The sequence below is a fragment of the Dreissena polymorpha genome, chromosome 4 (assembly GCF_020536995.1).
Source record: "Dreissena polymorpha isolate Duluth1 chromosome 4, UMN_Dpol_1.0, whole genome shotgun sequence".
Lineage (NCBI taxonomy): Eukaryota > Metazoa > Mollusca > Bivalvia > Myida > Dreissenidae > Dreissena > Dreissena polymorpha.
In genome coordinates this window covers 57474874-57486142 of record NC_068358.1, presented here as the reverse complement: position 1 = coordinate 57486142, position 11269 = coordinate 57474874, and positions in this window count along the sequence as shown.

The following is an 11269-nucleotide window of genomic DNA, read 5'->3' as shown; positions in this document are numbered from 1 at the left end:
ATATTTACAATATTCTACTATGCGTCACAACTAACATGTCTAAAATTTTATCATAAACCAGGAACATCTTGGCTATTGTTTTAACTAAGAAGTTATCTTATTTGTTGACGATATTAAATAAACCAGTTAATTTTGAAAGCGGAGGAACAATAGAAATTAATTTATTGAGCAAATGGTTGTCGTCCTCAGATAGTTTGATTGCTGAAATAAAAGAGTTTCTGTGAGGAGGATTTATACAAGTACATGGGTTTACTGGACATGAATATGACCCATGATCAAACAACAAGTTTCGTAGTGTAATCGTTAAATTAACGCAGCTTTTGTTTTCTAACCTGGTTGTTTTAATACTGTCATGTGCGTAAGTATTATGAGAATATCATTTTCATTTTCATGAATCTTAAATCAATAAAGAAATTAATAGGAACTGGTCGTACCGCCTATTGAAAAAACGAGACTGTGTTTTCTAAGTGTTTTGTTGTTCGATATGTGTCTTATGAGTGTCTAATCACGCTACAAGGCAAGCGAATTTGTGACTTAGGGAACAAGAAAATAACACAGTTGCAATAGTTTGTTTTAAACGAAATCAGAAATTCATTTTACAATTTGTGTTGATTGACCTTGTTGTACACATGTCTAACCTACAATCCTGTGGGATATTGAAGTCGTTATAATATTGACCACTTGTCGTCAAAGTGGACGTACCATTGATCAGACAGGTCGTTGCAATTTGCAGAAATCCGCCATCAAAGATGCTGTTCTTGGAGCATTGGATTCTCAGCAAGATACACTTTTCATTGATTCAATTTTATGTCTTTTATCTGATACGTAATACATTACTGTCAAATATGAACGTTACAGTGCCTTTTCCACTGATTGTTTATCACATATATATGATGACAGACCGAAATAGCCATCCACAGATGTACCCAGTGCGCTAATTTAACTTTCATTTAGTTTCTTATTTATAAAGCCGGGAAACAACATGTGTTGTCTTGCTTTTAGATCGGTGTCATTCAATTACAATAGTGCATTCAATAGGGAGATACAATACAAAATAGGTTTACGTATCATGTAAGGTGGTTTGGGGGCTTTCAAATCGTCATGGGAAACAGCTGTATCCAAGTGTTGTAATAATTGGTGTTGGTGCTTTACAAAACAAATAATTAAACAGTTTTGCAAGATTTATTTTGACGTCAATAAACAGGCGCATTTGATAATACTCACATTGTTTAAGCTATGAAATATATTCTACCGATCATTAACGCGTTCACTACTGGCTGAAAAACATCGTGTCTGGTTTAGTTCAGGGACACAATTCTTTGTTTGCAAACTATGTAAACGGTATCTACTAAGACTTTGGCCTTCACTGTGATGCCGATATATATTGTTCTATATGGCATATCTATTTATCGTGTAATGCTAGCTTTAGATTTCAATGTGAACTAAATAATACATGACAACATACAAACTGTTTAGTCAGTTTATTCCAACAACTAACTTCCCCTCATCAATGCAGTTTTATAAAAAAAAAATGATACATAAGTATTATTTTCATTAGTATATTCAAACATCTATCCGTTTTCCATTCTTATTTCTATAGACATACATTAAGCTTTGCGACTGTGTGTCGTAAGTCTAATTCTAGGTGCTTTGAACAAGCATAAATGCGTCACTTGTTTCGGTTTCTTTGTATTGTCTGACGTTAAATTTTAAATAAAGATGATGAAACAGTATTGCATAACACATTCTAAGTCAGTATATGTTAACAACTCATGTAATAATCGTTCATACATCTATCCATTGGTTTTGCGTTTTTGTACATATAATAATTCTACCACCAGCTTTGCGACTGTTTTTTCTAAGTGTTTTATTCTTGATTCTTGTAAATGGTATAAGTCCGTCACTTGCTTCAGCCCTTTTTTTTCGTCCAAAATCATTTCCATGAACACCGTTTTCAAGAAGAACAAACTTTCTTCACAGTCGTTTAGCTCTTGCGCAAAAGCTACCACAACACTCACTGCCATAAAAACCAACATCACACCACTATGCTTATAAACGTTCATGTTTCTAAACCACATTTCAATAGTTTGACATACTTTTGCAGTCAGAACGGACAAACATCAATTAAGAGTAATAATAAAACGTTCGCAGTTTATTTTAAGGCTTTTGATAATGTGGATAAACATTCCATTGTCACTGGCCTCTGGACAGGTGAACACGTCGTATCAGACTTTGAATGGATATTAGTTTATCTTTGAAGAACATGAGTTAGTTTTACCGATGTTTTTAATCCTTACGATGGTAACTTATATTAAACAAGTTACAATTTATACTAGATACAATTATTAATTTATTTGTCCATGCATTTTATAGTATTCGACGAACGTATTTTTATCTTCATCGTTTTGTGTCGCCAACGAAAAATCTAATATTGTAGGGTACACCATTGTTCACGTATACTCGCAGTAAATTTATATTTGTTTTCAATTACTTATAAAAGCAAACAGTTACATATCAAAAAGAAAACAAAATCAAATCCAGATAAACTTACACAGAACAATCATTTAAACTGAGATCGCCGCATTAGAACTGTCAAACTAAAGCGGTGGGAGTTGTAAACCGTTAAATGGATAGCGTTAAGAAAGAAAACAATGTTACTAAGGTACACACGCTGTAGAAGGTGTTTAGTACTTCATCAACTGTTATATCATTTTTATGTCATGACTGTCAGCGAAAAATTCTGACTGATTTGTGGTTCTTGCGTCGTTGTTGTTTTTTGTCGGCCTGAATGCGTTGTACAGATAGTCAAGTTTTATTTTTTAAGCCAGATTTATTTCGCAATCCTTTTGAATTGTGTGTGCGATGTAAAGTCAGAAGTAATTACGTCTCGATGTTCTATGATTTCCTCCCTTAGCATACTGTTCGCTTTTACGTTAGACGCATGTCTGTACGACGCACGAAAGCGCAATAACAAAACAAACAACCTGTGTTTACAGCGCAGCATTTGCCGTCAAGCGCATTGTGATTGATATAACTGCATCTAGCACACACACACACACACACACACACACACACACACACACACACACACACACACACACACACACACACACACACACACACACACACACACACACACACACACACACACACACACACACACACACACACACACACACACACACACACACACACACACACACACACACACACACACACACACACACACACACACACACACACACACACACACACACACACACACACACACACACACACACACACACACACACACACATACGCACGCACGCACGCACGCACACGCACACGTGTGTTGCTAGATATAGTTATATATATTGATGTCAAAAGATGAATATAATGGATATTCTAGACCATAGTATATATTCAGTATTACTGTTTCCTTGCAAAAAACATAAGGACAACGAAAATTTGCAAATCCGAAACCTTTTGTTTCCAATTTGTCAATTTATCAAAACGTTAAAAGGTCACTTTAAAGACAGAAATATGCAAATTTAATTGAAGAGCGCTTTAAATTACCATAAATTAAATACTTAAATCGCAATTGTTTGTTGCTTCAAGGAAAATATTCGAATTGGACAGAAACTCGTGTATTTATGCGATTGCCTTTTTAAAGGTCGGTTAGTATCTCTCTGTGTATTGATATATTTATTATTTACTTAATCAATGAAATTAGTGACTGGTTGAATCATTATTGTGCCCCATATAGCGCTCGCGGCAAAGTAACATGATGAACTAAGTGTTTACATTATTTTACGGATATGCGTGTGATGTCTATGTCAGAGATAAATAATTTGGGGAAAAAAACTAAACATCACAGTAACTATGGCGATCTTATTTTAAAGTCACATGAATACAACGTAGCAAAAGAACCAACGGTATATAATATCAACGAATAAGTCAAACACTTAATTCGATTAAGTACACAAGGTTTATGATAAATCTATTAATCATGATAACACATATTATTTTTCAATACAACAGCACACCAGCAAATGTCACCAATCGGTATTCATCGAAGGCAGTAACCATTCCGTTGCCATTGTGATATTCTTCCATCCAGACACTTTGCCCGCTCGACAACTTGACAAGAATTGTGTTGGAGGTCATAATTTCAAATTCTGTCATAGTTTGATAAGGATCGGAAACGACATCCGCCGTGTTAGCTCCGTCTACCAGAAGTTTCACATGCGTCTCCCTGTAGCTGTTTATTGAAAATGACAACAAGTAGACACCACTGACTGGAGCAGTAAAAATTCCGGTGAAACGGTTATAACCAGCCCCGTCGTTCAGAAGTGTTTGATCACATTTAATCACCTGGCCACTTGGTAAAGGGTCTATTGGGTGACTTAAGTACGCTGAAAAGGCAACTTGTCCGGCTGTGGATCGTTTGCTTCGGATACGTCTAACTTTCTGTGTTTGCATTTGATCTTGCAAAACATGTGTGTCAATCACGTTTCCGGTATTGTTTTTAAAATTGTTTCCATCCAACCGTTTTGCCATACGAGGTTTTGCTTTAGATAGCAGGGACGACATTATGTGTGTTCGTTCATCTGTATGTGATTCTTCGTCGTTGACCGTCAAACAATGCTCGTACAATTTGGTTATTTCTTTTTCTAAAGACGATATTCTCTCGCGATCGTGTTGGCCTTGTCTTTCCAAAGCCTCAAGGCGTGCTTGCATAGAAGTCAGAAGCGATAAGACATCTTCGTGTTTTCGGATTTCTTTGAGGGGTACACTGTCAATATTTACGTTCGACGTACGCTTATCCGATGCATATACACAAGTGCACACAATTATTAGACATACCAATTGTGTGTACAGCGGCATGGTTGAGACCGAAATTAGTTCACACGTTCGCTTTTTCGTTTTATATAAAGCTTTGTCTCGCAAGACATCAGGAAGTAGCGATACATAATTCGTTGTTATCCTTGTCTCCACAGTGAAAGGAAAATGCTAATATTCCAGTTATAGTTACTAAACTATTTCGTATTTGACATCTACAATGTTTTTCTATGCGTCGCAAGTAACATTTTAAAATTCCATAATAAACCATGAACATCCTAGCGCTTCTTTAAACTAGGAAGTGATCTTTTTTGTTGACGGTATAAAATAAACCACTTACCGTAATTTCTCTAAGTTTTAATATACGAAAAATATTCAAAATTAATGTGTCTGAAAATAAAAATAAAATAGAAATAAAAGCAATACATCAACGTACAATAATTTTCTTGTTATTAACTCTTCTTGTTCTGCTTAACAAAACAAATACAACTTCACAGCTTTACTAACTCTTGCTTGAATGCTGATGGGTGAATCCATTATTTTCTACCGGTATAAATGGTGTTTTACCCAATTACGCGAATTTAACGGTCCATTGCCCTCATGCATGCATCTGCCAGGTATTATGACCTTAATCCGGTTGTAAAAATCCATGACCGAAGTGTCACGACATAAGCGAAACAGGGTCGAAGTCTGAAGAATACCGCGGTAAATTAAACTGTCCGAAAATTAAGAGCCATAAATGATGGACGGAAACCCGTATATCCGAAAATTAAGAGTCGAGAAAAATAATATTTATTTTTTTTTCTAAAAAGGGGGTGTCTTGAAACTTAGAATTATTACGGTCATTTACAAAGTGGAGGTACAGTATAAAAAAAATAGGTGAGCCAATGGTTTCAATCCTCAATTAGTTTCATTGCTGGAATAAAAGAATCCACGTTTATCCTAGTTTAACATTTTTTAATATGCCTTTAGTATTAATTTGTGAGTTATTTTAGGTTATCCACCCATAGTTCTGTAACAAGGATTACAACAAGTAAATGGGTTTACTGGACAAGAATACGATCCATGATCAAACCAGTTTCGTGGTCTAATCGTTTATGTTTGTAGCTTATGTTTTCTTACCTGGCAATTTAAATAATAATATGCATGATAAGAATATAATTATATAATGTTCACGATTCTTAAATTAATTAAGCAACGTATTAATACTGTTTGTACTGCCTATAAAAGAAACCAGACAGTGGTTCATAAGCGTTTTGTTGGTCTCCGCGTTACTTATTGTTTTATCATGCCACAAGACAAGCGCATTTTTCATCAAAGGTATACAAAAACACCACAGATGCAATATTTCGTTTTATACGAATTAAGAAATTCATTTTACAATTTGTTTTGATCGACTTTGTTGTGCACAATATATAACCTACAATCCAGCGGGTCATTGAAGTCGTTGTAGTATTGACCAATTTTCGTCACATCGGACGTACCAACGATCAGTAGGGTCATTCCAATTTGCAGGAATCCGCCGACTTAGACGCAGTGTCAGACCTTGATTATAGAGTAACTGAAATAAAATGCCTTTCGAACAAAGAATAATATACTGAAAATACTTGTTGATTAAGATTTGCGTAATGGTGCAGCTCTCTTTAGAATGTCTGAGCAATTTCGTTTTACAAGCATCCTATTCCGAAAACGGTAAATGGTGTGTATGGTATTTCGTGAATATACTTCAAACTGCCAAATCGAAAGATATGCATGAAGAACAATGTAATCTATTAAGCACCCGTTGTAGAACAGAGGGAACTTATCGAGCCCATGAAAGTCAAGATGCATCGGTGCGCGGCTAATGATTGCCTTGCTGATACTAATATTTTTAAGTTATGAGACGTTTCACTGTACAATACGGAGATATATTTGGACGAGCACACAGTTTGAAGTCAACGGCTCGTCCAATATGACTTCAAACTGTGTGCGAGTCCAAATATATCGCGTAGTGTACAGTTTAAATGTATCATAAGCTTTTTATTATATATCCCTTTCTTAAGCTCTTTGTTTGATTTTAATTTTAATTACATCTATGCAATTTTGAAGACAAGCGCCCGTGTGGATCGATTATTGTACATTCGGATACTTTTTTCTCGGTAACGGCTTTTATCGTTATAAAACAATTGCTTAGTGCACTTACACTCAATTTTCCAATATGGAAAAAATACCGACTTTTTGGATCCAATACCGGAATATATTGGACGTACACGTGATACATATGAGGAATGCCCATTGGAATAATTTATTGGATATAGAATAAAACCGTATCTTCGCTGTGAATATACAGTTAAACATTTTCTCCCCAATTTAAATATGTTTTATTTATCCCTCGCTATACTAATATCTCGTTTCCGCGTTATACAATTATTACAATATTTTTCACTCGCACATGTCAGTTTTAATATATATTTAAGCGTAATGGGCTAAACAGTCTTCGAATAACCAACCACATGATGCTGTGTTTACATGACGTCATCAGTACAACTAAATGTGTTCGTAAGCGTTTTGTTTATACATTTAATCAATGTTGATCAGCACTTTGAAGTCGTTACAAATTAGAAAGACTCCATGGTACGACGCCCTACTTTATTGTATGTAATACGACGATATGCTTTTTAATGGTGAATGTGTTGCTTTTTTGGAGCATTGAACTCTCAGCAAGACCTACTTTTTACAGATTCAATCTACAGTCGTATAACTTGGTTTTATAACTGATACGTAATGAAATAATGTCAACTATAAAAATTGAAATGCCCTTTTACCGATCATCAACGGGTACACTACTGGCTTAAATAAATTTTGTGTTCTCTATTTCATGAACACAATGCTTAGTTTGAAAATCATGTTAACGCACGTTATTTACTTAGACTTTGGTCATCACTGTGATGCAGATATATATTGTTGTATATGACATATCGATTAAGCTCAGCAGTCGGCTTATGCGAGCTTTAGATTTCAATTTTATAACTAAGAATACATGACAACATAGACACTAGTTTAGTCAGTGTATTGCAACAACTAAATTCCCCTTATCAAACAGAGGGTGGTAATCACGTGATGATCTAAAGGAAGTCAAGATGGCGTCGTCCGTGCCGAAACAGGTAATTTTCGCCGTTTTATACTCTTTATTACTTTTATAGAATTATTTAATGCCGCTCACTTTCCAGCCATAACAGCCAGAAAGTTATTAGCGTTTATTTCGTAGTTATATTCGCTCTTTATCTCGACTTTACCATGTTTACCCTCCGTAAAATTTCTTATCGGGAGCCTTTTGCCCTGTAATATGTGATCTTTGCTGGGTTTTACTTATTGTATTACTCTCCTGCATGTAAAAAGATTAATATTTATATTTAAAATCCGTATACGAGTATTCTTTTTATGTTTATATAGCGGTCTGATTTGGAGAAGACGTCTAAAACCTGTTATATAAAGTTTCATGAACCAGAATTGTACATGATCTAAATGGGTGTCAGACTTGAAATGATCAAAAAGGGGTCCCGTTTATTTGAACTAAATTTCAAATTTGATATTTATCTTTGTTGAGCTTATGTGAGTCACTGTATTCACAGGTTGCAAATATATATGCTTGTGTGTGAAAATTGGTTGGTATTTAGGCATTAATTTAATACGTATAGTATGGCAAATTGAAATATCACCCTTAGTTGTTGATTTATTTTGCTAGGTTGTGCTACACATATTTCAGGTAATGTTAAAATGTAAACACGTAAATGCTGTAAATAATGAACAAAGTATGTTTCAAATATGAAACCGAACTTTCCATGCGAATTTGGAATCGAACTCAAACACGAAGCGTGTTTGGACTGAGTGTGGAGAAAAAGATATCGATGTGTTGGTGCCTTGTTACCTTGTTATACATTAGACAAGTTGCTACCAACTCTATTACTAGTATTACTTGTGGATATATTGTATGATGAATTTTTTTTCGTTGTTTAAAGTCTATAACCATGTGAGCTTTATATTCATATTTCAGAACAGTGGGTGGTTCATAGGCATACGTTCTCACAAATGTACACAGCTAGCGCACAAGATAAATAAGCTTGAGTAGTTGAAAATCTGACAGCTGCTAACTCGTTACATCTTACATTCTTTTTTTTTAGAAATCATATTCACGGAGAGGCGGTCCGCTAGGCATGTTTCCAGTGTGGGAAACTGTTTGCGACACGCCAACAGGTAACATAACACGTGGCTGTCGTGCACAATTCGAAACATGAAACTGTATGTGCGACACGTGTTGCTTAAAGTATACGTCGAAACAATGCCTCCAGGATGACACGGATAGTGAGTTCGAGTGTCGTGCAGCGCCTGCCAATGTGGAAAAGCATCTACACATCTACCCACATCTAAATAGGCAAAAACAACAACAATAAAGCACTAAACATATGTGCCGATACTGTCAAAACTATGTACTTGCCTCTGTCTTTATTTATGTTGACTGCTTCTTAATTAAGAAGCTCTTACATATTGTTTTATGTTATTGAAAATTGTGAGTATTTGTGATCTATTATACATTGATTTATGTGATTTGAAACTGGGATTTAAAGTTAATCTCATTCATATATTGATTTAGGTGATTTAAAACTGTGATTTACTGTTATATTATAAAATTGACATTCAACAATACTCAAATATTGTTTGAGGTCGTGTCGAATGTTTTTAAAACTTCTTGTCAGTATTTAATGGATATTTTTTCTGATCAGTATTAAATGTATCTGAAATACAACCCATGATATAGCTTGTTGTTTTAAACATTTGATAATACGTTGTGAATAAAAAAACGAATTAAAGTAACAAAACATAATGACTTTTTTCTAAAAATATAACTTACACAGGCTGATAGCAAGATGATTTATTGTACATACATGTATATATTAACGATTTCAACAAGTTCAAAAATGTGTAATAGAACGTTTTCATTACCTTTAATTTTAGATTTAGTATTCTTTATTTAGTACCATTATTTTCTTCATTCGACATGCGGTCTTCTGTAACACATAGAAGCTGTGTTTCTAAAGGTTCCAACATCGCCTTCGTTTCTGGATAATCTGTCGGTAAATTAAGTATTTGATGGCATTCTATGGATAAGTCTTTATACTCGTTACCTGTTACTTTTATTTTGTCGTATAATCTTGTATTTCTTTCTATTTCGGTGAAAACAAAGTTCTTTCAGATTTGAATTTCATTTTCGAAGGAGATTTGGTAGATAAGTGTTCATGATGATATACGATAGTGTGTTTTGCTACCATCGGAGAACTTTACCGTAATCGTTCTCCAGGCATCCTCGCAGTTGATGATGAATCCGGCCTGGCTTGGTCTTGATGTCGGAACCTATACTTTTGAACATGACCATTGAACATGACCATTCTTCTTTGCCATCGTCTGAAATAAATAAAATGTTGATCTTCAATCCGTTAAACAACTACTCCTTCATCTCGTACAGGGACATGTTGATGGTATTTGTGTAACACAGATTCGTTTTGTCGCAATAAACTCGTACATTTAATTGCATTATTGTTTCACAACAATAAGTAATTTTACCGGTCCAGCAACACGATTGCAGTTATTTTAATATCATAAATTTGCCATCGATACACAATATTAAATTGTACTCTTATTAGTAACTGATTTTGTAAAATAGTTTGAAAACAAAGATGCCAAAATTCATCGGGAAAAAACGTATGAGGCCAAAGATATTATAAATGTCCATGTGATGCTTTAATTTGAATAAACTAACCACAGATCGTTTTGTTGCAATGTATACTCTTCCAAATGAAGTCACTGCAGTATACGCGCTTGTAAAAATACTGCTCCGTGTAAAATCTATTCGTACCAACTGCTTTTCCAAAACGTTCTAGACTAAGACTGTTCATCATGAACGTATTACCTTTTAAATGTTCAGTCTTTAAATGACATTCTGAAGAACTCAATAAATAGTATCAGTTATTTAGGCCTCATTAATTGGAATTTTGTAAAGGTTTCTGGTGATTAATTAAGTAAAATGTTTGTAAGGTAACGCCGTGCATCGAATAATAAAATTTATATAAAAATATAATGCATGCATATAATAAATTGTATTTGTGTAAAATAAAGCGTGTATTTGTAATGGTGCTTAATAAATTACAGACAAGAAAAATTGTTACTAATTCATACTTACATCACATGCAGTCATGATTTTTGTGGAAGCAATTTGATCGGCCATACGTTTTTCTGTAAAAAGGATAAAAAAAGCTGAAAGGCATGCGTGATTTTGAAATGAATGGGGGCGGCAATAAAAAAGTTATGTTTGGTTTTGGTTGATAAGAACTTCTAGTTTCGTCCTAGTTAACATGTATCTAGTAAACATACTTACATACGTTTAATTTTACACCAGAAAAGCATTTAACGA